Genomic DNA, 27978 nt, shown 5'->3' with positions numbered 1-27978 from the left:
TCGTCTGCTTCCTACGACTTTTTTGCTTCTCCCATTCACCGCTCTGTCTCTCGTGCGGCAGTTGGGCGGCCGCTGATCGCCGCCGCCGTGTCCCGTGTCCGTCACAGTTAATCCTCCTCTGTCTCCGGGCTCCTCCTCCCGCGCGTCGCTGCCTCCAAGATCCACCGCCGCCGCCGAGCTCCTTCCCCGCGCGCGGCCGCTGGACTCCTCCCCACGCGTCGCCGACTCCGCGCTTCAAACTCCGTTGCTGGGCTCCTCCCCGCGCGAGCTCCGAGATCCTCCACTCCCGAGCTCTGAGATCCGCCGCCGCCACCGAGCTCCTTCCCCGTGTGCGGCTGCTGGGCTCCTCTCCAGGCGCCGCCAACTACGTGGAATCGGGCTCCTTCCCTTCCCGGCGATGCAGGCAAGGTCCCAGCGGCTTTTCTCCTTCCTCACGCAGCGGACGCCTCCCAAACGCTACGCTTCAACTTCCTTCGTTTCTTGGGAAAAGAAAGCTAGCTTTTGCTGAAATCGAGCTTCGAATCCAAGCGTGGGCAATTTAAGTTGTTCCAAACAGGGCCTTCTCCATTTTGCTTACTAGGCAGTTACTGAGAATCTACGATTTGTCCATTTTGCTTACTACTAGGCAGTTACTGAGAATCAACGATTTGCCCAATCTGCTTTTCGAAGGCTCTTACACCTTCGTGGTTGGTGATTTTCAGGGAGGCTGATACTTCCATGCTGCAGTTGAAGATTTGATCAGCTATTGCCTTCACTGCTGGCCTGTTCTCCTCTGGTGTTACAAGGAAGCCATGGTGTTCGGCTGGCTGGCCAGCCCACTCACCAAAAGCACCGGTCACATGAACAGTGTTTTCAGATAGAACAGTGTTTTTCTTCCCAACCATGAGCCAGAACAGTATTTTGGCTTATTTTTCAGTCCTGCCGAACAGGCCCAAGCTTATCCCCTTGTGCACGGCATTGAATTTGTTGTGAGAATTGCACTACAGTGACACAAGTTCAGCATGCGTCCAGACTCAAGAATATATTAGTGACTTGGTATCTTAGTTTTGAAAGAAAAACATCAATTCAGTGGAAATGTACGGTACCAGATTCATTCTATGGTGTACAGAAAGTTAACATATCCTAAGAGCCCCTTTGGTGGGGCTCTCCGAAGAGCATCTGCTCTGGCTCCGGTTCTGCCAAGAATGGTAAACAAAACAGCTCCGGCCAGGGAGCCAGCAGAAGCCGCTGGAAAAAATGAACTACACGCATGGTGCTGGAAATTATGGCTTCCAACAGCTCTGTTCGTTTCCCTGCTTCACATGGCACAAATTTTGAAAGTTTGAAAGCAATTTTTTTCCAAAATATGTACTGATTTTAAATCCGTTTTGACCATGATGTTATTTACACTTAATGCAATAAAACAAGATCAGACATGAATATATTTTGAAATTTTGAAAAAAAAAACAACATTCGCTACTTCAAAATTAGAACATTGGATTTTTTCTTCTTTTGTTCGGGACATTTTTCTTTGTTCCCATAACACCTTTTGTGCTAACACTTTCTCGCAAACGTGGTGCAAAATAGCAGGATATCATAGACATTATACACCTTACATTCATTCTAGAAAATACAAGAGAAGCCGTTCTAGCAAACGTTATCCAAAAGAGCTTCAGCTCCACCAGAGAAGGGACTTCTCTGAATGAGCTAGAGCTGGAGCTTTGGGAGGAATTTGAGCCCTGCCAAACAAGCCCTAAGTACAAATTTTTCTGTTGTTTCTGTCATGCACAGGTTTCAGGACTGGAAATCAGAGCAATCTGTTTCTGTTATTTCAGATAGGGTAAATTCAGAAAGAGGGCATAACATCTTTGGCTTGTTAAAGGACAGAACTGCAGGAGCCTTTTCATTCCTGGGGAACTCTTCACATTCTGAAGCTCTAAACAAATCAGGCCCAGAGGAAAAGAAGTCCAAAACAAGAGTTCTTGATCCTCAAGGGCCATTTTTGCAGAGATGGAACAAGATATTTGTGATATCATTTCTTTTTGCAGTTTTTGTGGACCCATTGTTCTTGTATATCCCAGTAATTGATGGTGGCAACAACTGCCTGTACTTGGACAAGAAGTTAGAGACCGTAGCAAGTATCCTGCGCTTTTTCACAGATATCTTCTATTTACTCCATATGCTATTTCAGTTCAGAACAGGCTTTATTGCTCCCTCTTCTAGAGTGTTCGGTCGGGGTGTCTTGGTTAAGGACACATTTGCAATAGCAAAGCGATATATGTCAACACTGTTCCTGGTGGATTTCTTAGCAGTTCTGCCCCTCCCTCAGGTACTTGATATGCCATCTACTTAGTGAACATTTCATAATGGAGCTACTTCAATCCGATCACAACTGCTTGTCTTTTTGGAAAAGATACAGTCAAACTTTTGAAACTTAGACTGCCAATAACTTTTATAATATTTAGTTTGAAATCATGGAAATAATTTGTAGATATTATGCCCTAAAAATGCTTAATAATGTCATAAAATTTCTTGCATTTTATGGATACACTCTAATAGAAAATAGTTGTCAACAGTACATATTGGAGACTGTCATCCAAAACGTCAAGTGCTTTTCTTGACTGAAGGAGTATCTAATGGCATACAGTTGTTATGCTAGTGTTTTGTATAAACATAATATATTAATATGCATGCACTTTGGTTCTAGGTAACACTTATACAAGAATGAGGGGCTATGATAAAATGTTGCTAGCAATTTTAGGTTACTTTAATGAACTTCAATGCACCAAAGGCACAGAAGACATGCATGCATAAGCCATCGGTGCAACTGTGCAACAAAATGAAAAACTGGAAACCGGTACCTTACTGATTAGGTGATCTGCACCAAGCGTTAGAATAGTGATGCATAAATGTCAGTTGGTTTTGGTTCTCCTAAATCCCATGCCCGGTTTTCTTTGTTTGCTGTATATAAAACTCTTCTCTTATGATGGTTTTATCTTCAACACTGAACAAAATTCGTTACTAAGTTCCTCTTGGTTCAAAAAATCTGTCTATTTCCCATTCAAGGTAGATGCAAAATCTTGGCCAACAGCAGCAGATCTTGTGTGCCTGATCTGCTCCATGCCAAACTGTTTCCTGTTTTCCCTTTTTTTATGGTTTGTATGTTTTCTTCTAGTGCAATGGTAGAAATGTAGAATAGGTAATCAACATTATTGTGTTTGAATTAATGCATCTCATAATTACAAGGTTACACACATTTAAAAGTGCTGACCATGGGAATTAACACGAGGATCAATTTTTTGGTCTGGGAAATTGAGAGGGAAGAGAAGAAACATTAGGTTGTGATGCACCTAATGGGAGCTGTGCTGAACAATTTTTTGGTCTGAGGAATTGAGAGGGAAGAGAAGAAACATTAGGTTGTGATGCAACTAATGGGAGCTGTGTTGTCTGTCCATGAGGTCTTTATTGTTTGACCTGGACTTGCCTGAATTAATTATCTTGGCATGTTTTCCAGTTGCCGCAGCCATGGCATGCACCGCCTTATGGTGGAAATCTGCTCCGTAGAAAATGGCATCAGTGAAGGGACTTTCACCTTTTGAATTATAAACTATGATATGTATAGCGCACTCCATAATTGTCTTGCTGTGTATTGAGCTAATGCCTATAATATCCAGTTACATGGTATGAACAATGCTTTGAGCTACTTTCAAAACGTGCCTGAAAGGTAGATAAAATCATGAACATTCTGATTGTTCTTTATCATGAACATGGTATGATCAATGCTTCGTTCTGCTAATGCCTATTATCATGCTTTGCAGCTCACTTATTATTAGATTGAATTGCTCTTTGTTTTTCAGTTTAGCTCTTTGTTTTTCAGTTTAGATCTGATTTTTCATTATCAGGTGTTTGTGTTGGTGGTGCTGCCTACTCTCCAAGGTCCTGAAGTTATGAAGGCAAAAATTGTACTACTGGTTATTATTATTTGTCAGTACACTGCTCCGCATAATACCACTTTACCTTCAAATCACGAGATCTGCTGGCATACTTACAGAGACAGCATGGGCTGGTGCTGCTTTCAACCTTATAATTTATATGCTTGCCAGTCATGTAAGCCCTCTCAATGAATTATTAGTGAGAATTTATTTTAAAATGTTTCCCTTATCCTCACTATAATCAGTTAAGCAATCACTTACGATTCTGAATTTGTACTGATTGATTTCTTTGGTGTATGCTCCTTATCTCTTTTCTTCGTTGCAAGTCGTAAACCAATAAGCTGTATGTTTTGATTAGTGAGCGTGTAATGAAGCTCATCAAGGTATAAACACTGCCAGAGGATATCTAGGTGGTAAACAGCTGCTTGAAATGAGGGACCAGCAATGTTTTCAAGTCATCCGATTAATCGCGATTAATCATCCTAATCGGTCCCTGCTGACCGATTAGGGGTACCGTCGACTTGTACAGATTAATCGTGATTAATCGTCCTAGTCGGTCCCATGGCGACTAGGTTCGACTGGACGACTTGAAAACATTGGGGACCAGACTAGATTAAATAATTCGAGTAGAACAAGATTTTAACCTAGTGGCAGAAGCATAGTTTTGCATATTCTGGTGGCATTCTGAATTTTCCTGTCAGGAAATGAATCCGAGAATAATTGTTTTCTAAACATACCCTGCAACTAGAGATGGCTACACTAAAAGATAGTGAAAATATTGGATATCTATTAAAAAAGTGGCATGCATCAACCACATTTACATTTCTGATTGCAAATTCTGGGATTGCTAATTATGGGCATGTTTGCCAAAGGGCCTCTAGTCCAACTGGTTAGAGCGTCCCATCGGCACTCCTCAGGTCATGAGTTCGACTTCCCGTAGGAGCGAATTTCAGGCTGGGGTTAAAAAAATCCCCTCGTCTGTCCCACACCAAAGCACAGGTCTAAGGACCGGTTCGTTCTCACAGGGCGACGGTGCCGCTGTGTAAGGGTGGGGCAGGGGTTCGGGGGTTTTCTGGGCCTGCGTGAGAAGGTCTTCTTTTTAATGCAATGCCTGGGGGTGGTCATACCCTCGCAGGTCCAGTTTTAATTATGGGCATGTTTGGGACTGCTCCACTCCACCAAATTCAGCTCCATGGAGTGGAAGGAGTCCCAAACACCCCAATTCCACCACACTCTGGAGGAGCCACAGCCAACTCCATGAATCTGGGGACCAAATCCACGGATTTGGTGGTTATCCTCAAAGGGTGCTCCAGAAATCTATTTTTCAATATCCTCATGGAGTTGGAGGAAAATTACCCACCAATACATTACACCCCATCTTTTTTGGTAATGTTTCGTTCCCAATCGTCGGTCCTTGTCCTTCACACACCCAGCTTGCTGCCTCTTCCTCCAATGTAACCCTAGACACCACCACCTCGGAAGCCACAAAATGGATCTGTGTTCAGGCTCGCAGCATTCCCAGACTTGCTCCGTGACGACGGGCGTTTGCAATGTTTTCAAGTCGTCTAGTCGAACCTAGTCGCCATGGGACCGACTAGGACGATTAATCACGATTAATCGGACGACTTGTACAAGTCGACGGTACCCCTAATCGGTCAGCAGGGACCGATTAGGACGATTAGTCGCGATTAATCGGACGACTTGAAAACATTGGGCGTTTGCCTATGGCAGTTGCCGTCGCGGAACTTGAGGTGCTCTGCCACAAGGCCAGGGCACCAACATGATGCTTAAAAACTCTGGCACACCGCCAAGCATAGTTGTCTGGAGACGCACATGAACTGGACAGTCAAGCTCACCGTTGTCCTGTACTCCTGTTCCTCTATTCCACTGCTGCTCCTCATGGGCATCTGGCTTGGTGACCACACTGTTACACAAGAGGGACTTCTTGCCCAAGGACAACCCAGACGACACATACAATTGATACAGGATGGCTGTGGAGGTGGTGTTCACGTTCATGAAGGCAGTTGGCAGTGATCCAGTTACAGGTGATGATTGTTAAGAATAATAGTCAAAGGGCATTAGTGTAATCTCTCTTCTCTAGTCTAGGGTTTCCCTCATGTAATGATCCCCATTGCGCTGCACATCTCCATGGTGATCTTGCCCGTTAGAAGTCTGTAGAAATTGTGCTGTTAGCCCATGTGGTACATGAGGTGTTGTTGTTGGGTTTAGTACCACCTTGAAGTTTAGGAGGGTGAGGGCCAGCTTATAATCCTTGTCGTTCCAAACGTAGCACCTCCGGGTTAACCCTTTTACATGAAGCGAGGACGGAAGTGTAAGAGAGGTGCTACATGTATATACGGGTCTGTTCCGAGTGAGGAGCTGGGCCGTAAGCAGATTTTGGACGCGGGGGGCAGGCCTTCTTCATTGTGTAGTACAGGCACATGTTTGATGGCTAGTGTCAACCGGCAAGCCAAGTTTTAGTGCCACACGCTCAACATAAACAGGACCTAGAGCACATCAAGTATGTGTTCTTCTGACAAGACTGGCATACTCACCGAAAATAGAATGGAGTTCTAGTGCACCAACGTGCCCACAGCTGACTTCAGCAACACTGCTGACAGGCATTCTCATGATCGGTAAGCATGTTTGTGTTCGGAGAGTTCAGCTCAGAATCATGCGCTGTGTTTTAGCATCGATCATGTAGGTATCTTGTTGAAATGTTTTTTTTTCTCAAACAAGCAGGAGAGCTGCTCATCATTTCATTAAGAAAAAAAGAAACAAAGGGGAAGAAATCCCCACACACAAACACACTCACACCAGGACACACAACAAATCCAGCAAGACCCTAAAAACACCGGTGACAAGAAACAGAAAAATGACCCATCCAAGGCGGCAAGAGCCTTAGCAACAACAACAACAACAACATAGCCTTTCAGTCCCAAGCAAGTTGGGTAGGCTAGAGTTGAAACTCACCAAGAGCCCCAAGTCACGGTTCAGGCATTTCAATAGCTGCTTTCCAAGTACTCTTATTCAAACATAGATCTCTAGGTATATCCCAAGCTTTCAAATCTCTTTTTATTGCCTCCCCCCCATGTCAATTTCGGTCTTCCTCTACCTCTCCTCAACAACAAAAAACATCAATGGCCTCCAGCAAGTGCCTTAGCAAGCAACTCCTGAAGCCCTTTTGCTGCGCAGCACAAAATGCATTCATCGGTGATAGTCTGCAGTAAGACACGGATGCTTGGGCTAGTGCCATTGAAGACACACTCATTTCGGTGCTTCCAGATTCCCCAAGAGTGTTATTCATGCATGGTTTGGTGAACTAGAATGTGAAATAGTTTAATTATGTTGGTTTATCAAGCGAGCACAGATGAACCGTTGGGATGCTTTGGAATGGTTCTAACTTCTAAGACCTAAGACGTGTTTACAGAGAAGAGGCAGGGAGAGGATGGAAGTAGCTATGTAATGGAAAATATATTTTTCTCTAATTTCTCTGATAGTACAAATGTCCATTAAGATTAATGATAGTTTTATGTGTAAACTACAACTCTAGTGCGATCCATTTGAGTTTATTTGAGCTCAAAAGCCCTTATAGATTTGGCATTAAAATTCAGTAAAGTTTGGTACTTTTAGGAATTTTTATTCCTTAAAGATAGTTTCCAAAAGTCTGCAAGAAACTCTGTGTTCGAGAAAAATCTGCAAGAAACTCACGATTATTTGTATCACTCAATCTACATCCAAACAAGAATACAAGATACATACAATGCACAGGGTCACAATAGACCATTCCCACAAAACCTCCAATTCCTGGAACTGTAAGCCAAACACCTTTCCCTGCTCCATGGTGGAGCTACTCCACTGTACAGTTTTTGTTGTGGTGCTAAATCTGGTGGAGTGGAGTAGTCTTAAATAGACACTATATTGATGCACATCTTATATAAAGTACTGGTTCACTAACCAGTAAGCAATACAAATACTACTAATCCTTGTAATATGTGAACCAGCTAGTTTTCCATTCTTGAAATACAAGTGATTTGCCTACATTTTCCCATTAGCTTAAGCTTTTTGGTTAACTGGTTGGCACATGCCACTCAATATGGTATCAGGGCTAGAGGTATCGAGTTTTAATCCTAGCTAGCTCAATTTAATAAAAATAATTGTTGCTGTTCCTATTAAACATCTGAGGGAGGCGTGAAAGTGTAGCATTGAAATATAAGTGAATTGCCCACCTTTTTTCATCAGCTTAAACTTTGGTGTAGTCAACTCAATAGTCATCAGATAATTGAGTTTTCCATTAGACGGTTCGCCTCCAGATAATTACATGAGATGTATTACAAGTTACAACCCTTGAGAAGTACCTCATGTACCTTCACATTAACATTTACAGGCCGTTGATCTTCCCAGGAAAAAGGTTAGGAATAGAAATTATTATAAACGTGGTCATTTCGGTAATTGTTCTTATAGCTCGTCTCCCTGTGTCAGATTTTTGTTGTTGGTTGTCTGTCTCAACCCACCAAAACCAACTGCTCCTACTGTTCATAACCAAACACTGCAATAGTGCTTTAGCGTCCGGTTGGCCATGATGAGAAGCATCAGGGAGGGAATGAAGATGAGAAATCGATAGATGGATTGGTCGTTTGCTGTTTGTCAGTGTTCTCTTGTTAGGGTTTCATCAGGGCTGCGCTACATGGCTCATTCATTGCGTTGTCCTTCCCTAAACGCGAGAGTGCGTAGTGAACAGCTCCACATCCACCTTCTCCAGCAGTGACATGAGAGCTCTCGGCCGGGGGGCTGGGTCAGGCGCGTGTGCGAGCGCACTGATTCAGCAAATGCCTGCCACCATGCTCTGGTGCGCCCTACATCTACCAGCCATGCTGTTTGCTGCTAGGTTCCTTGGCTCACCTAGTCATTTGCTCTGCTTCTTCATCTCAGTTCTCTTTGAAGTGCAGACAAGATCACCCTGGCCTTGCTGTACTTTAAAGCTTAGACAGCATCGTCCTCGGTCTCCGTTATATCGTAAACTCAAGAAGGGATGAACAATGATGGAAGATCTAGCACTAAATTACCCTCCTGCTATAATCGGATGGGAGGACGAAAATACCAATATGCCCTTGCTCTTAATAACTCCGCCTATGGTGGGGCGCCTTTGGTGTCCCAGCATAGCAGGTCCCAAGCCCCGGTAAAGGAGGAGGATTATGTTAGGCGCGGCGAGCCAATGTAAAAACTTAGCCACTTTTATGGAGATGAAACCCAAAGGAATCCTGTTGGGGCGTAACCCTCTTAACGACGCGCCATGTCGGAACCCGGGTATGGTGTTAAATGAGCAAGGGCCGGGTCGTCACCCCTGTGATGCGCCGTGTCGCGATCTGGACACGGTGTCAAGTGAGCAAGGATCGGGTCGTCACATCCTTAGTGGCGCGCCACATCGGTGCCCGGGTGTGGTGCAAAATGAGCAAGGGGCTTCACACCTACCTCGGCAGGTGCGAAGAGTAAGGAAGCTAGTCGAGCCAACTAGGATCCGTTTAGGTAGCTAAAATGTATAGTCCCTTACGGGTAAGTTAAGAGAGTTAGTGAACACAGCGGTTAGGAGGCGTATAAATATCTTATGCGTCCAAGAGACTAAATAGATGGGGCAGAAGGCGAAGGAGGTGGACAACACCGGCTTCAAGCTCTGGTACACAGGGACAACTTCAAATAAAAATGGAGTAGGAGTTTTGATTGATAAGAGCCTCAAGGATGGTGTGGTGGAGGTGAGAAGGTAAGGGGATAGGATCATCTTAGTTAAACTTGTCATTAGTGATATGGTCTTAAACGTAATTAGTGCGTATGCCCCCAAGTAGGCCAAGATGAGAGTGCTAAGCGGCTTTTCTGGGAAGACTTATATCGCTTGGTTAGAGCTGTCCCTAGTAGCGAGAAGCTCTTTATAGGAGGTGATCTTAATGGCCATGTAGGTACATCAAATGCAGGTTTTGAGGCGGTTCATGGGGGTTTCGGATATGGTAGTAGGAACCAGGAGGGCGAGGAAGTCTTAGACTTCGCCATAGCTTTTGATCTGATGATAGCTAACACTTTCTTTTGTAAGAGACAGTCTCATTTAGTGACCTTTAGTAGTGGCCAGTACTCTAGTCAAATCGATTTTGTCCTTACAAGTAGTAAGGATAAACGAACATGCGTGGACTATAAGGTGATACCTGGAGAATGTGTGGTCGTTCAACACAAGCTGGTGGTGGCTGACTTCCGTTTTTTGGTGCAAGCTCGTGGGAACAAACAAGCTAGGGTTGTTAGAACGAAGTGGTGGAAATTAGAAGGGTCATTGAAGAGGGTCCTTGGAAGGATGAAGGCGATGCAAACAGCATGTGGGAGAAGATGGCAACATGTGTTCAGAAGGTTGCTTCAGAGGTGCTTGGAGTGACCAAAGGAAGCGGATGCGACTCGAAAGACACTTGGTGGTGGAATGAAGATATGCAAAAGGCTATTAAGGAAAAGGAGTGCTATAAGCGCTTGTATCATAACAGGTGTGCTGATAACATAAAGAAGTACAAGGTGGCAAAGAAGACTGCAAAACGAGCGGTGAGTGAGGTAAAGGGGCGGGTCTATGAGGACCTTTGCCAACGTTTGAGTATAAAGGAAGGAGAGAAGGACATTTATAGGATGGCTAGAGCTCGCGATAGGAAGACAAGGGACTTCAACCAAGTCAAGTGCATAAAGGATGAGAGGGAGCAACTGTTGGTGAAGGAGGATAAGATCAGACATAGATGGCAAGACTATTTTGATAAATTGTTCAATGGTGAGAACGAGAACACCACCGTTCAGCTGGACGACTCGTTTGATAACACTAACAGGCGCTTTGTGCGGAGGATTCAAGAATCGAAGGTCAGAGAAGCCTTGAAAAGGATGAAAGGGGGCAAAACGATGGGCCCTGATGGTATCCAAATCAAGTTGTGGAGATGTCTCGAGGATATAGCTATAGTATGGTTAACCAAGATGTTCAACAATATCTTTTGATCAAACAAGATGCTTGAGGAGTGGAGAAGAAACATATTGGTACCAATCTACAAGAACAAGGGAGATATCCAAAGTTGTACTAATTATCGGGGAATTAAGTTGATGAGCCACACTATGAAGTTATGGGAGAGAGTCATCGAGCAGCGTCTGCGAGGAACGACGCAGATATCAACAAACCAATTTGGTTTCATGCCCGGAAGGTCAACCACAGAAGCAATCTTCTTAATAAGACAAGTTATGGAGCGGTTTAGAGAGCAGAAGAAGGACCTCCACATGGTTTTCATTGACTTGGAGAAGGCTCATGACAAGATAATAAGAAATGGTATGTGGTGGGCTTTTGACAAACATAAAGTCTCATCAAAGTACGTGACCCTCATCAAGGACATGTACAACAATGTTATGACTAGTGTTCGAACAAACGATGGTAACATAGACTACTTTTCGATTAAAATTGGACTTCATTAAGGGTCAGGCTTAAGCCGGTATCTCTTTGCCTTGGTAATGGATGAGGTTACCAGAAACATATAAGGAGATATCCCTTGGTGTATGTTGTTCACTGATGATGTAGTGTTAGTGGACGAAAGCCAGGCGAGAGTAAATAGGAAACTAGAGTTACGATGACAGACCCTTGAGTCTAAAGGTTTTAGATTGAGCAGAACTAAAACCAAATACATGAGATGCGACTTTGGCAGAGTTGCACGGGAGGAGGGAGATGTGAGTTTGGAAGGTCAAGTAGTGCCTAAGAATGATACCTTTCGGTATCTGAGATCGATGTTATAGAGGGATGGAGATATTGATGCGGACGTTAGCCATAGAATCAAAGCAGGGTGGATCAAGTGGCGACAAGCTTTTGGCATTCTCTGCGACAAGAGGGTACCACAAAAGCTAAAAGGCAAGTTTTATAGAACGACGATTAGACTGGCTGTGTTGTATGGAGCAGAATGTTGGCCTACAAAGATTCGACATGTTCAACAACTGAGTGTTGCAGAAATGCATATGTTTCGATGAATTTGTGATCACACAAGAATGGACCGAGTTCGGAACGATGATATACGTGATCGCTTAGAGGTAGCACCAATTGAAGAAAAGCTTGTCCAACATCGGTTGAGGTGGTTTGGCTATGTCCAACGGAGACTTCAAGAGGCACCAGTGCATTGTGGAGTCCTAAGCCAAGCTAATAATATGAGGAGAGGTAGAGGAAGACCGAAATTGACATGGGGAGGCAATAAAAAGAGATTTGTAAGCCTGTGATATACCTAGAGATCTATGTTTGAATAGGAGTGCTTGGAAAGCAGCTATTGAAGTGCCTGAACCGTGACTTGGGGCTCTTGGTGGGTTTCAACTCTAGCCTACCCTAACTTGCTTGGGACTGAAAGGCTATGTTGTTGTTGTTGTTGTCGTTGTTGTTGCCCTTGCTCTTAATCTTTAAATTGGTTCCTGTTATGCCCCATGGCCGCCGGTGATGGCCGGCGACGTGAGAGAACAGCTAGGCTCAGATGCCGACGAACGAGACGAGGACACTCCCTCGATGTCTCGGTTTTCTTTTTCAGAAATGCAATAGTTCCCAGTTCAGCTTACAACGCACGCTTATACCCAGTTCTGGCCTATGGCCCACATGTCACAGATACATAAATAAGCAAGCAAATAAGATACGTTTGATAACTTGTAAAATGTAAAATGCCAGTGCGCCATCTTCAGTCTTCCGTGGGTGTAGGCCTGACAACTCCCCCCGCTGAAGTTCCTGCTTGACCCCAAGCAGGTGTGTCGGGGAAGCGCTTCCTGAGAACGTCATAGTCCTCCCATGTAGCTGATGTCGAAGGTAGAAGGGACCACTTCACGAGCACTTGTGGTATGGCAGTGTTGCCCTTCTTCACCAGACGGCGATCAAGTACTTTCTCAGGCACAGCTGCAGCAGCTTCCAGATCGGTTGTGACCGGTAGTGTGGAGTAGACAGGTGTATGATCTACAACAAATGGCTTAAGTTGGGAATTGTGAAAGACTGGGTGAATCTTACTGTCAGGAGGGAGTTCCAAGCGATAAGTTCCCATACGTTCCAGAATCTTGAATGGACCGAAATACTTGTAAGCCAGCTTGGGGTATGGTCTGTTGACTACAAATGACTGAGTATATGGTTGCGGTTTGAGCAAGGCCTGATCCCCCACCTGAAGCTGCAAGTCTGAACGCTTTCTGTCAGACATGAGTTTCATGCGGTTTTGCGCATTGGCCAAGTGTTGTTTCAGCAACTGAAGATGTAATTCCCTGTTTTCCACCAGCTCTGACACTGTGGTTGAGGTAGATGGTTGAATGGATGAAGGTACTCCAATGTTAGCTTCCACGCCATAGAGCAAAGTTCAAAAAGGCGACGCCTTAGGCACGCCTAGGCGCGACTAGTCGCTAGTCGATGGGTTCCCGCCTAGCCTATGGGGGTAGGCGGACATCCAGGCGCAAGGCGGCGATAGACAGGAGGTCGCCGGTGGGGGAGGTCGCAGCGGGAGGTCGCCGGTGGGGGAGGAGGAGCTGCGAGCGACGGCGTGCGCGGGCGGGTGTGGGCGTGGGTGTGCGCGGGCGGCGGCGGGCGCGCACTAGAGCAGAGAGAGAGATGCCGCAGAGGAGAGGAAGAGGAATCGGTGGTGGCGGCGGCTGATACGGGAGGAAGCGGATGCGGCGTCGAGAGGATGCGGGAGACCGAGATGCGGCGTTGTACGGGAGACGAGTAGATGGATAAGGTTGGAGACATGGAGTGGGATAAGGATGGAATAGTGGGCTGGACTGTTGCCTCTTGGGCCTTTCTATCTCTCTAAGCCAGCCTTTCTATCTATCTAAGCCCACTATTCAGCTGTTTATTTTTTCTTTTAGAATATAAATATATGTATATTAGTATATATACAAAACGCCTAGAAAAAAGCCTTGGAACGCCTAGGCTAGCCTAGGCTGGCCTAGGCGCTAGGCTAAGGGTCAGCGCCTAGCGCCTTCTTGAGCCTATTGAGACCACTGAAACTGTGTGTGCTTGGGGATGTTTGTTAAGGGCTTTGCTATAATCCCATATCCCTTGACAAATTTTCTGTAGTAGCCTGTCAGGCCTAAGAATGCTGTCAACTCAGTGGTGTAGGCCAGTGCTACATTGCTTGTACCTTGCTTGGATCAGTAGAGACCCCTTCTGAAGAAATGATATGCCCTAGATATTCCAATTTTGGTTGAGCAAAAGAGCACTTGGACTGCTTTCGATCTAATTGATTGTCCAGCAGAGTTTGCAGCACTAACTGAAGGTGTTGACAGTGTTCATCCAAAGACTTGCTGTATATTAGTATGTCATCCAGGAAGACTACAACAAATTTTCTCATGAAGGGCTGCAACACTTGATTCATTACACACTGAAAGGTTGCAGGTGCATTAGTGAGACCAAAAGGCATCACTTTAAATTGATAATGTCCATGATGTGTTTTAAAGGCAGTCTTATACTCATCCTCTGGAAGCATTCTCACTTGGTGATAGCCTGACTTCATATCCAACTTGGTGAAGATCTTGGCTCCAAACAACTCATCCAAAATCTCTTCTATGATTGGTAGAGGAAATCTGTTTTTTATAGTGATGTCATTCAACTTCCTGTAATCAACACAAAACCGCCAGGTTCCATCTTTTTTCTTCACTAAGAGGACAGGAGATGCAAGAGGGCTGTGACTGTGTATTATAAATCCTGCCTCCAACAACTGTTTGACCTGATCCTCAATCTCTGTTTTCAATTGTGGAGAGTAATGATAAGGTTTGGCATTGATGGGTACTGCTCCTGGGGTAAGTGGGATAGAGTGATCATAACTTCTTGCAGGGGGAAGTGTTTAGGGATCATTAAACACTGTTGCATATTGTTGGAGCACCTGCTGGATTGCTGGTGGTACTGGACTGCTGCTATCTTCAGCTGTAGTAGACAGAGATGGTTGAGCTGTGTTTGATAGATATGTACATTAGGAAAGTGTATATTAGGCAAGTCTATATTTAGTATGATTAACACCTGCCATGTATTGCATGTAACCTGCCATGTATTGGCTATATATATCAAGGTCACCCCCCCACGTTGGGTGTGTGGTGTTTTCCCTTCAATCTCTGTTATTCTACATGGTATCAAAGACCGAGATCAATTAGATCCCGGACCTTCTGCTTCCGCCTCCTTCCTCCCCACCTCTCTCCTGGGCGCTCCTCCTCCCTGTGGCGAGATGTCTCCCAACGCAGATGCCTCGGCCGCAGCCGCTGCTGCACCACCAACGCCGCAGGCCGTCGTCGTCCACCCCTACACCGCCGTGAACGTGAAGACTCACATTCCGGTGACCCTGGAGATGAAGAATCCCAACTTCACCAAGTGGGCTTTGTTCTTCCAGGCCTTGTGTGGGAAATTCAGCCTTCGCCCCCACATCGACGGGCCAGCTCCTCCGGCTGCTGATCCATCGTGGGACATTGCCGAGTGCACTGTCCGCGGCTGGATCCTCAACACCGTCGACGACTCGGTTCTTGATCTTGCCATCACCGACGAGAACCAGTCCGCCCGTGAGTTGTGGGTGGCGATTGAGGGCCTCTTCCGCTCCAACCGCGCACCCCGGGCCGTCTTCCTGCTTGAGGAGTTTCACTCCTTGAAACAGGGTGACTCGACGATTGACGAGTACTGCCAGCGCCTCAAGATCAAGGCCGCCGCTCTTCGGGACGTTGGCCACACCATCGAGGACTCCCAACTCGTCCTCAGCCTCCTACGCGGCCTCAACCCGCGCTACACTGCCACTGCCGATGACATTGCCAACTCCCCCGAGCTGCCTTCCTTCTCCAGGGCGCGAGAAATGCTCTCCCTCAAAGAGCTACGCCTCGCCAACGACGAGAAGACCACGGCTGCATCTGCCATGGTGGCCGCCTCTGGCTCCACCTGCACTTCTCCAGGGTGCCGCCCCTCCTCCTCTGTGGCCACTGGCGCTGCTCCCAAGGGCTCTGGGGGCAGCAAGAAAGGCAAGGGCGGCAAGAAACAGGGCGGCTGGCGCGGCCAAGGCAACGGCGCTGGCTGGCCGCAGGGCAGCGGCAGTGGACAGCAAGGGGGCAACTGCCCCATGGGGCCCTGGTTCTGCTACAACCCATGGGCCTTCCAGGGCGGCGTTCCTCCTCCAGGCAGCAGGGCAACAGCCCCGGTGGCTGGCCCCCTCACGGTGACTAGGGCGGGCGCGGCCAGGGCATCATGGGTGCCAGTCCGCAGGCCCACACCGTCTTCGCTCCCCCTCCGCCAGCTCCATCCGCTCCACTGTGGGATCAGGCCGGCCCCATCGCCGCCTTGAACCAGATGGCGCTCCAGAACTCCAGCTGGGTCATGGACTCCGGCGCCACCTCCCACATGCACAACTCGGATGGTATACTCCTCTCCCGTCAACCCTCTTCTATCCCATCCATCACTGTTGGCAGCGGTCATCATCTTCCTGTCTCTTGCTCCGGCAGCTCCACATTACCAGGCCACGCGTCTCCCTTCTCGCTTCGCAATGTTCTAGTTGTCCCCTCTCTAGTGCGCAACTTACTTTCAGTTCGCCAATTCACTCGTGACAACAATTGCACTATCGAACTTGACGCATTTGGTTTTTCTGTTAAGGACCTGCAGACCAGACGCGTGATTCTTCGCTCCAATAGCTCCGACGGCCTCTACACCGTCCCTGCCACGCCACAAGCCAACCTCGCCACCTCCACCGACCTATGGCATCATCGTCTTGGTCATCCAGGAGCTGCTGCCCTACATTTGCTTAGACAAAATAATTCCATTTCCTGTAATAAATCAGCTCATACTCTGTCACTCATGTCAACTTGGCAAGCATGTGCGGCTGCCTTTTGGCAATTCCAGTTCAGATTCCTCTTTACCTTTTGAGCTTATACACTGTGATGTTTGGACATCCCCGGTCGCTAGTATTTCTGGTGCACAGTACTACCTTGTCATCCTCGATGACTTCACCCACTTTTGCTGGACCTTCCCCCTAGTCCACAAGTCCGAGGTAGCTACTCACATCACTCAGTTCTGCGCTTTCGTCCACACACAGTTCAGCCTTCCTGTCAAGGCTGTTCAGGCCGACAATGGCACTGAATTCGTCAACAATGCCCTCGCCACCTTTTTCGCCTCTAGCAGCATTCACTTACGCCTCTCCTGCCCTTACACCTCCCCTCAAAATGGCAAGGCTGAACGTATCATCCGTTCTCTGAACAACATATGTCGCACGCTGCTCATCCACGCCCACATGCCACCCAAATATTGGGCAGAGGTGCTAGCTACAGCCACATATCTCCTCAACAGGCGCCCCTGCTCAGCCATTCACCATAGAGTTCCCTATGAGCAACTTTTCAAGCAGTCCCCAGACTACACTATTCTTCATGTCTTCGGTTGCCTCTGCTATCCCAACCTCACCGCCACTTCCAAACACAAGCTGGCCCCTCGCTCCACAGCCTGTGTCTTTCTCGGATACCCCTCCTCTCACAAGGGTTATCGATGTCTCGACCTCACAACTAGACGGATTATCATCTCCCGTCATGTTGTCTTCGACGAGACTCACTTTCCGTTCAGCACTGACCCCACTAGTGAGCCCCCAAGCTCTCTGGATTTTCTTCTTCCAGGTCCTGCCGCGCCGGTGCACCACACTGCCACCATGGTGCCCCCTGCGGTCGCTCCGTTGCCAGTCGCCGCTGAGCAGCCGCGACGCCGAGCTCAACTGGAGGAGCTCGCTGAGGACCCCGCCATCCTACAGATTGGCCCGGTCCTTACTCCTGGCACGGCTGCTCCTGCTCCGACCGGTCCACCTCTATGGGTCTACGTTCGGCGGCGTGCTGGTGCTCCCGCACCGGCTGCTGAGCCGGCTCCTGCACCACTGTCTGCACCAGTCGTGGAGGTGCCCCCGTCGGCGCCCGCTGTTCCAGAACAGCCGGCTCCTGCTCTAGTTGTGGCGGCCTCTCCGCCACCTCCTACCTCGAGCCGACCTATGACGCGCCTCCAGACAGGCTCGCTGAAGCCTGTTGATCGTTACGGCTTCCCATCGTCTGCTCACGTCGCCGCCGCCTCCACTGCCTCACCCATTCCCCGCGACTACAGAGGGGCCCTTGCCGACCCCCAGTGGTACGCGGCCATGGCTGAGGAGTACAAGGCTCTCGTCGACAACGACACGTGGCGACTCGTTTCCCGGCCCCCAGGTGCCAACGTGGTGACAGGCAAGTGGATCTTCCGGCACAAGTTCCACTCCGATGGCACCCTGGCTCGTCACAAGGCTCGCTGGGTCGTTCGTGGCTTCACCCAGCGCCACGGCATCGACTACGACGAGACGTTCAGCCCCGTCGTCAAGCCTGCCACCATTCGGGTCGTCCTCGGCATCGCCGCTTCTCGTCAGTGGCCCATCCACCAGCTGGATGTGAAGAATGCCTTTCTTCACGGTCACCTGCACGAGACGGTCTACTGTCAGCAGCCCCCCGGCTTCGTCGACCCGGTGCGTCCCGACGCCGTCTGTCTTCTTCAGCGCTCCCTCTACGGCCTCAAGCAGGCCCCGCGGGCGTGGCACCAGCGCTTCGCCACGTATGTTCGACAGCTCGGCTTCGTCGCTTCTGCCACCGACACCTCCCTCTTCGTCTACACTGAGGGCGGCGCCAGTGCCTACTTGCTGCTGTACGTCGACGACATCGTCCTCACGGCTTCCTCGGATGCTCTGCTCCGCCGCATCATCGGTCGCCTTCACTCTGAGTTTGCCATGACGGACCTTGGGGAGCTCCATCACTTCCTGGGGATCTCCGTCACTCGCTCCTCCGACGGGCTCTTCCTCAGCCAAAGGCAGTATGCGGTGGATCTTCTTCAGAAGGCGGGCATGGCCGAATGTCACTCGACATCGACGCCTGTCGACTCTTGTGCCAAGCTCTCTGCCACGGAGGGCGCTCCCGTCGCCCACCCCGCCACGTACCGGAGTCTCGCCGGCTCACTTCAGTACTTGACGCTCACTCGCCCCGACCTGGCGTACGCTGTGCAGCAAGTGTGCCTCTTCATGCATGATCCGCGCGAAGCTCACCTTGCGCTGATCAAGCGCATACTTCGGTATGTGAAGGGCACACTGTCGGCTGGCCTCCACATCAGTACTGGGCCTATCGACAAGTTGATTGCCTACTCCGACGCTAACTGGGCAGGGTGCCCCGACTCCCGCCGCTCCACTTCAGGCTTCTGCGTCTTCCTCGGCGACAGCTTGGTGTCCTGGTCGTCCAAACGGCAAACCACGGTGTCCCGGTCCAGTGCGGAGGCCGAGTACCGGGCTGTTGCTCATGTGGTCGCAGAGTGTTGTTGGCTTCGACAACTTCTTCAGGAACTTCACGTTCCATTGAAGGTCGCCACAGTTGTCTACTGTGACAACGTCAGCGCTGTCTATATGACAGCCAACCCGGTCCACCACCGCCGTACCAAGCACATTGAGATCGACATCCATTTCGTCCGTGAGAAGGTGGCTCTCGGCGAGGTTCGCGTTCTCCATGTGCCGTCCAAGTATCAGTTCGCTGATATCATGACAAAGGGGCTGCCGATTCAGCTCTTTGAGGATTTTCGGTCCAGTCTGTGCATCCGGAATCCTGACACTTCGACTGAGGGCGGCTGATAGATATGTACATTAGGAAAGTGTATATTAGGCAAGTCTATATTTAGTATGATTAGCACATGCCATGTATTGCATGTAACCTGCCATGTATTGGCTATATATATCAAGGTCACCCCCCCACGTTGGGTGTGTGGTGTTTTCCCTTCAATCTCTGTTATTCTACAGTGTTGACAATGGCAAAGGCCCATGCATCATTGCCCTTGGTGGCATTGTACAATTTGGTAGCTGAAATTGATGTTGCACCCAGTGGTGGTGGCAGGAGGCCCTGTAACTTTATCTGCTGACCTTGATGTTCAAATTCCAATGTTTTTGTGTCCCAATCACACTTCATTGGACTGTGTTGCTTGAGCCAATCATACCCCAGAATGGCATCATATGGTGCCATATCCAGCACTGTCATATCACTAGACAAGGTGTGTCCTTGGATGTACCATTGGAGATTAGGAACCTGGGTTGCTGTTGTAAGATAGTGACCATTTGCCAGCTTCACTTTCCTTGGTGGTGAAGGTACTGTTGTCAATTTTGCTAATTGGACAAAATTTTTGCTGACAAAGCTGTGAGAGCTTCCTGAGTCCAACAGGATAAGCATCACTTTGTCTTTGACCATGGCCCTGAGCTTAATGGAATTTTCTGTTTCTGAGCTACAGAGGGCATTTAGTGAAAGCTGACCAAGGTCTTCAGTTAAGGCATCCTCCACTGCCAACTGGTTCAGCATATCTTCTGTGATTTCAGTTTTGTCCAGGTCATTGACCACCAGTGCATTGATCTGAGGTTTTTGTTTCTTTGGACAAATATCAGCGTGCCCTGGTTCATACTTCTCTCCACAAGAGTAGCATAGATTGTTAGCTCTCCTGTAGTCCCTCAATTGTCTGATCCTCTGTAAATTGACTGTGGATGTGTTCAGTAGGGCCTCTGGTTTTTGGTTCTGAAATCTTGGTATTGGATTTTTGTTGGACTTGGACTTGTTTCTTTCCAAAGTCCTCTGCTGTATTTTAGCTATCACTGCCGCTCTATCCACAGTCACAGGAACATGAGGTTCCACAGTAGCTTTAATGTCATCTCTGAGTCCCTCCACATACTTGGTTGCAAAAAATAGCTCATCATAGTGACTATTGTGCATGGTCAGCTCAAATTGTAGGGCTTGAAATGCTTTGGTATAGTCTTCCACAGTTCCTGTTTGCTTGAGATTCAGCAAATCAGATATTGCAGTCCTGAAATCATCAGCACCAAATTTATCTTGTACTATTTCACAGAACTTTTTCCAGCTTGGAATTTGATGATTCTGTTTGTATGCTTGCCACCACTTGGCTGCATTGTCATGCCAATGCATGGTTGCAGCAGTAACCTGAAGATTTGTTGGAATGCTATAGATTGTGAAATAGTTGGTGCAGTTATCAATCCAAATCTTTGGGCTGCATCCATCAAACTTTGGGAAGTGCATCTTAGGCAGAGTATGGTGTGGCAAAGAGTCTGTCTTGGGTTGCTCTCTCTTGTTCTTGGATTTTCAGGAGGGTTCTGCAATATCTTTCTCTTTGCCAAACACATTGGTGAAGGAAGGTTCTTCTTCAGACAAGATAGATTCTGCTTCTGAGTTATCATACTGAGCTTCAGCTTCCATAGTACGCAGCGTCAAGGCCGCCACTGCCTGTCCATTAGCTTGGACCTGCTGAGACATAACTCTCTGAGCCTCGCACTGGTCCTGGAAATCTTTCTTCATCTCTTGCTGAATGAGGCCAATGTCGTTCACCCGAGCAAACAGAAGATCAAAACCCTCCATAACCTGATCCCACCGTCCCTTTTCTTCGTCTGTTTTGCTGGACATGGCTTCCAAGATGATGTTGGTTTGTGCTGAAGGTTTTGGTGGCGCCGTGATTGACAGATTGAAGAAACCCCGTGCAAATCAGAAATTGGATGTGGCAACTGGTTTGGTGAACACCTCCCCGTTTGCCTGCCACACCCGATCGCCGACTACGCCTGAAAGTGCGGCACGACCAAGGAATTTTACACAGGAACACTGTCCTGCAACCCGAGTGCGTGGGCACTTTCCCGCCGTCACCTCCCACACCCCAATCGGCTTGAGGAAGCTCTGGAATTTTACACAGGAACCTGAAACCCTTACTCCCACCGATTGAGTGTACCGAAAGAAATTGGAGCACGGATGATGTGGTGCTCACCAAGGTTCACGCCGCCGAACCAGAATTGTCGATGTAGTCCCCTAGTCGAGTGTTGTGCCGAAGAGGTTGATTAGGGTTTGATGGAGGTGGAGATGGTGGGGCTCAAGCTCGGTAGTATTGCTGCCGGTGCTGACCCAGTTCAACAAAAGGAGGGACCTTTGGGATCTCGCGTCGAACACCCCAAGGGCGTGAACGGAGATCACCTGCCCACCGGAATTACGAACTGAAGATCGAAGCACGCGGTGTTGGAACGTACCGTGGAACAGCTGAGCGCCTTGGTGGTGGTGGTGGTGACGCCAGATCGTCGGATCCGTCGCCTGGGTTGTCGAAGATGAAGGATAGGGCGGAGACGATAGGTTGTTGTGGAAGCCGGGTAACTGGCGGTGGAGAGAGCCCACTGGAGCCTGCGCCCACGCTGAGGAAGGACGGTCTCTGATACGAACTGTTATGCCCCGTGGCTGCCGGTGATGGCCGGCGACGTGAGAGAACTAGGCTCAGATGCCGACGAACGAGATGAGGACACTCCCTCGATGTCTCGGTTTTCTTTTTCAGAAATGCAACAGTTCCCAGTTCAGCTTACAACGCACGCTTATACCCAGTTCTGGCCTATGGCCCACATGTCACAGATACATAAATAAGCAAGCAAATAAGATACGTTTGATAACTTGTAAAACGTAAAACGCCAGTGCGCCATCTTCAGTCTTCCATGGGTGTAGGCCTGACAGTTCCTGGTCCATATATTTGTGGTATCAGCTCACAACTCAAGTACCTTTTACTAGGTACCTTTCATTTTTAAGTTTTAACCATTGGATCTGGGTAATGAATGGTTATTATAATTCCCAAGCACTGTAAATCTCTTAAATGAGATGGCCAACCTCCGGATAAAATGCATTTTAATACCCATGATTCATCGTACGTGGTGAAGGTATCACAAACTGATGTTATTACTACTTACAGGGCTTTGGAGCTCTTTGGTACGTTCTTTCCATCCAGCGAGAAGAGACCTGTTGGAGACAAGCATGTATCAATCAGACTGGCTGTGAGCTTACATCTTTATACTGTGGGTATCATCCACAACAACAACAACAACAAAGCCTTTAAGTCCCAAACAAGTTAGGGTAGGCTACTGTGGGTATCATCCACTTACAAATAATTCTTTCTTACAAAGTGCATGCCCAACAAATAGCACTTCCAATCCCAATCCAGACCCGATATTTGGAATCTTTCTACCTGCTCTCCAAAATGTTTCACAATCAACGAGTTTCTTTGAAAAACTATTCTATTGCTTTTGGTGGGGCCTACAGAATCTAAGGTTTGCTAAGAAAAATTAGCTTCCAGTTTTTTCCCTGTCAATGCACATTTATATATTGGTCTATTTATTGCAGTTCCCTTGGCCAGAACATGAAAACAAGCACTAATACTTTGGAGAATCTGTTTGCTGTTTTTGTCTCGACATCGGGTTTGGTTCTATTTGCACTACTTATTGGTAATGTGCAGGTACAGACACTATTTTGGCATTGTTGATATTTTCTTGTAATGTATGTTATTAGATTAAGTGGTAACTAATTAGTATTAATAAGGCCGACATATCGAAAGGAATCTTTTGATGTGCACATGCAGATCTAATCTGTTATGCTAAAATCTCACTGCATAATTTTGATGCATAGTCACGTGATTATAGTCAAATTCATTGGATAAATGTGAAAATGGAACTGCCTATAGATTGAGCTCATCCATCTTAATATTCACACCATGCTAGTACCAAATATACAGGAACATTTTGTTTACATAATTCTCTGAAGTTAAGTGCTCAAGTGATTCTGCACTAAATGCTTTTCCTTAATACACTGATGGAAAAAAACTGAAATTGGAAAGTATCAGAAATCGTATTTTATTTATTTTTAAAGATAAACTGTCTTTTATTACCGTCAATGATAATATTTGCCTCAAACAGCTAGATCCATATATTTTAGACCTGTATATTCATAAATGTGGGGGCCATGCCCTGTACCAAGTCTGCAATAGTTGCTAACTGTGCAGTTGACACCACAATCATCCCTCTAATTAGAGCTGGTGCTGGTAACAACTTGGTTGTTTTGAAAAATAAAATAGGCTAACATACATGTTTAGATCTTTTTTTTCTAAATTTTTTTATTGATCTTCTCATTATAACCCACAATTAATTAGCTATACCAGTCCATTTCCTTTATTTATCATCTCTGGTTTACCAAAATTTATCCTGCAGTGTACCATGCCATATCTGAAGACTTGCGTGTTTGAGAAAAATAAAAAGACAACAGCCTCATCATTTTAGTTTGAGGCAGGAACTATTAGTTTAACCATTAATTACTTGGCTACTAACTAGTCAGCTAAGCTTTGTGCATGCCATATTATATAGTTTTCTTTTTTTGTTTGGTGAATTGCAGACCTATTTACAGTCAGCTTCTGTGCGTATAGAAGAAATGCGAGTGAAAAGGCGTGATACAGAGCAGTGGATGTCACATAGGTTACTCCCTGAGAATCTCAAGGATCGGATTATGCGCCATGAACAATATAGGTGGCAAGAAACAAGAGGGGTTGACGAAGAGGGCCTTCTTAAAAATCTTCCCAAGGATCTTAGAAGAGAGATAAAGAGACATCTTTGTTTGTCGCTTCTCATGAAGGTGCTTCCCTGAACCTCTATCTGATTTGTTTTCTCCTTGCTCATCTTGTGGTGTATGGTTGAATGGTTATGGATATACTAACAACACTCTCAAGTACTTTCTCCTTGAGATAACATTTATCTGCAGCATCCATGCTGACTGGATATTTTGACTTATTGCCATGCGCCTATGTGCTGATGATATATATATGCCTAGCCTTATTCGCCAAGGACCACAAGTTCTTGAAGTAGTAGGTGTTTTAAATCGTAAATGGAAGCTCCTGGTTTCTTATGTTGTATGGTTCTGCTAAGCATAGGATTAGCAAGTGCCAGGTGTGGTTTTGTTCTGGACCAGGCAGGCTCTTATCTGGGCTTTAGTGCAACTCATGGCTGAAGTTTGATGACGTCTGGTGGAAATTTATTTGTGTCAGCAAGGCAGAATGTTTAATTGGCCCCATGTATTGTTTGACAGGCCTAATGGTACTTTGAAGTTTGAACTGTGTATATGAGGAGCTTGTTCATACAATTCATGCCTTGAAGAAACAATAATGTTATCACTTGACCGCCTTCATCCACTCCAAGTCTCCAACAGCACTCTGTCATGCTAGATGGAGCTTGATTCAATTTATGTGCTGATCTTAGACGCAGAAGAGGAGGGGAAAGCCCAATTAGATAATGTTCTTGGGTAATAGATATTGACAGAAAAAGGAAATTGTGAGATTAGCTTCCTTTGCTAGCCTATGCGGCATGGACGTTCACTTTCTCTTGAATCTCTGCAAAGCTAGTTAAACTTTGCCAACTTATTTTTAAAAAGGAAATTAAGGTATTCTAGAAGGTTTCATTCTATCATCTCAATGCCAGTTCCCTTCAAGATGTGTCTGAATTGCAATATGACGTGTTTCAGGAAATTCCTTATGAGCTTTGATTGCATGACCATAGAAAGTTGAATAGCAGTTAATAACATTTGAAGACTTTATTGAGCCTATAAATTTCCGATGGGATCTATGCCTTTTATACTTGATTCAATATTACTTTCTTTTAATGTCATGTTTTAATGAACAGCTGCCATACCTTACTATGTTATTAGCATGGTTAACCTTTTGCTGTTGTTTGCAGGTTCCAATGTTTGAAAACATGGATGAACAAATGTTGGATGCCATGTGTGATCGTCTGAAGCCTATGCTGTACACGGAAGGAAGCTGCATCATTTGCGAAGGTGACCCAGTGAATGAAATGCTCTTCATCATGAGAGGAACACTAGAGAGTACCACAACAAATGGTGGACAAACTGGCTTCTTCAACTCTAATGTTCTAAAAGGTGGAGACTTCTGTGGTGAAGAGCTCCTCACATGGGCCCTTGACCCCACTTCAGCTTCAAATCTTCCTGGCTCAACTAGGACAGTGAAGACGTTGTCTGAAGTTGAAGCTTTTGCTCTGAGGGCTGATGACTTGAAGTTTGTTGCCACGCAATTCAGGAGGCTCCACAGCAAACAACTCCAACATACCTTCCGATTTCACAGCAATGGAGGACCTGGGCTGCTTGCTTCATAAAGGCAGCTTGGCACAGATACTGCAGAAAGAAGCTGGAAGAGGCTTTATTTGAGAAGGAGAAGAGGTTACAAGCAGCAATTGTAAGTGACGGCACTACTTCGCTCAGTCTTGGTGCAGCGCTCTATGCTTCACGTTTTGCTGGCAACATGATACGGATCTTACGGAGAAACGCCACCAGAAAGGCCCGTTTGCAGGAAAGAGTACCTGCAAGACTGTTGCAAAAGCCAGCAGAACCCTTCTTCTTTGCTGAAGATAGCTGAACTTGGACCCTGTAGCAAGCAGGCATTCATGATCCAACCGGTAAAATTTGTTCACAATTTAAAATTGGATGCTGTAGATAGACAAAAGGGCCGGCCTTGTATAAACGGTAGAGTTTTACCGCTGTGACCGGGTAGGGTTGGACAAAATACTCGCGGCTTGTCAACTCGCTCGACTCGTGGCCGGCTTAGCTCGGCTCGGCTCATTTTAACTTTTTTACAAGTTGAGCTGGAAGTCTAACTCGCTAATTTAACGAGCCAGCGCAAGCCAGCTCGTGAGCTCAAACGAGCTGAGGCCTATCAACCCACGACCATGAATCCAGAAGAGGATGATGCTGACCTAGAAGTTTACACCTATTCTATTGGTACGTAATTCTTATTTTCAGCTGTTTCATATGAATTTTAATTTTATAATTATTGTGGTACTTGAATGTTGATTTATGGATTTGTTTTTCAGGGAGAAGATGATCATGCTGACATTGAATCTGTGGACTTTTCTAAGTTTATGGTGGCAGACAACTAGTTAGGGGAACTGTATGATCATGGATGGATCAACTATATTGCATGATTGATACTTTTGATGAACCTAATATGTATTAATCATGTATAGTTGCATAATGGTGAACGTCACCTTCTGAAATTAATGTAGCATAAATATTATAAACATGTGTCTTATTTTTTTTAGTAGCTCGTGAGCTAAACGAGCCAAGCTCGAGCTCGGTAACGAGCCGAGCCGAGCTGCCCCAGCAAGCCGAGCTGGCTTGATATTCAACCCTAGTTTCGGGTAGTCACGGTGTCTTCGTATTGTACAGACGAAGGTAAGGCTTGCTACTAATATCTTTCTTCAGATTCCACATCGAGCGGGAGCTCTCTGCACTGGATACACTCTTTTTATGCCGTAGATAGACAGATCAGGCGCTCTAATTCCTTCTGGTTTAAATCATGTAATTTAGTGTGTATTTCGATTGTATACATGTTGCATGTATTCTAAACATCCGAATTCCTCTTGTGCATTTGAAAAAAAGAAGATGCTGTGAATGTAATCGATCAATTGTTTGTTAACTTATTTCTGATAAGGATGTTTGTTAACTTTGGATATTCTCACGTGTGATTCTGTGGCGAAGTTTGATAGGATCAAAAGTGTTAAAAATTCCAAACCACGTGTACATGTGGTAAATTTATGTCTTCGTAGCATATATTTTTTCAGACCAGAGGTCCGGTGGAATTTCAAGAAAAAAAGCATAATTTTAGGAAAGAATCTACCCCTGCCAAAAATAAGACCTATTTAAAGCTCATCAACTCATTAGTTTTTCAATTGTTTTCTCATTCAACTACCAAAACCCACAAGAGTACCTAGATGCCTTAGTATAGTTTTTTTTTTGTCTTGGGCTAGTTTTTCGGTGCTTTTTCCCCCTCTCTTCTAAGGCTTCTTTGTACTGTCTTTGTTTCTGTTTAATATAATAATGTCTACGGTGGGGCCTCCCATGCTGTATTTTATACAATAACAACAAAGCCTTTAAGTCCTAAACAATTTGAGGTAGCCTAGAGTTGAAACCCAGCAAAAGCAATCAAGGTTCAGGCATGTGAATAGCTGTTTTTCAAGCACTTCTATCTAAGGCTAAGTCTTTGGGTATATTTCATCCTTTCAAGTCTCCTTTTATTGTCTCTACCCAAGTCAACTTCGGTCTTCCTTTGCCTCTCTTTACGTTACTATCCTGGCTTAGAAATTCTACTACGCACCGGTGCCTCTGGAGGTCTCTGTTGAACATGTCCAAACCATCTCAACCGGTGTTGGATAAGCTTTTCTTCAATTAGTGCTAC

General features: G+C 46.4%; 1 pseudogene; it reads left to right on the top strand.

Moving 5' to 3' along the window:
- On the top strand, positions 1-26787 carry LOC136466962 (cyclic nucleotide-gated ion channel 1-like; annotated as a pseudogene).
- Positions 26788-27978: the final 1191 nt, after the last annotated feature.

This window comes from Miscanthus floridulus, chromosome 7 (genome assembly GCF_019320115.1).
Source record: "Miscanthus floridulus cultivar M001 chromosome 7, ASM1932011v1, whole genome shotgun sequence".
In the NCBI taxonomy this organism is placed as follows: domain Eukaryota; kingdom Viridiplantae; phylum Streptophyta; class Magnoliopsida; order Poales; family Poaceae; genus Miscanthus; species Miscanthus floridulus.
The sequence above is the reverse complement of the archived record's forward strand: the minus strand, read 5'-3'. Positions and strand labels throughout refer to the sequence as shown.